We start from the raw sequence: 359 nt of genomic DNA on the forward strand, positions 1-359 counted from the left end.
CCCATGGACCCGCAACATATAAGCCAAACGAAGCGCAAGGTACAGGAAAATTGCCTCGACAAAGCAAACGGAGGGCCATGAAAGGGGATCTCTGCTACGGAGCCCACAGGCGGTCACGTGGCAGGGTTTGCGGGCTGGTGGCGAGACCTCGAGGACACACCTGTGCACACCTGCGGCCGCTGTCATTGATCACCTGTTTTATTAGTATTTTATTTATTTATTTTGGTTGCTGTTTTGTTGTTGTTGTTGTTGAATGTTCGTTGCGTGGATGAATGTCTGGTCTTTTTTGTTGGCTATGATGTTTGTTTGTGCTATTTTGTTTCTTTTCTTATTTTTTTGTTAGATTCTTTTCATGTTCT

At 44.8% G+C, this 359-nt stretch overlaps 1 protein-coding gene across 1 annotated transcript in view; it reads left to right on the forward strand.

The window, feature by feature from the left end:
• Positions 1-359, forward strand: part of LOC119590675 (ras-like GTP-binding protein RYL2) — a 6,760-nt gene that overhangs the window by 3,012 nt on the left and 3,389 nt on the right. The gene's annotated exons all lie outside the window — the stretch shown is intronic.

This window comes from Penaeus monodon, chromosome 27, assembly GCF_015228065.2.
Source record: "Penaeus monodon isolate SGIC_2016 chromosome 27, NSTDA_Pmon_1, whole genome shotgun sequence".
NCBI classification, from domain to species: Eukaryota; Metazoa; Arthropoda; class Malacostraca; order Decapoda; family Penaeidae; genus Penaeus; species Penaeus monodon.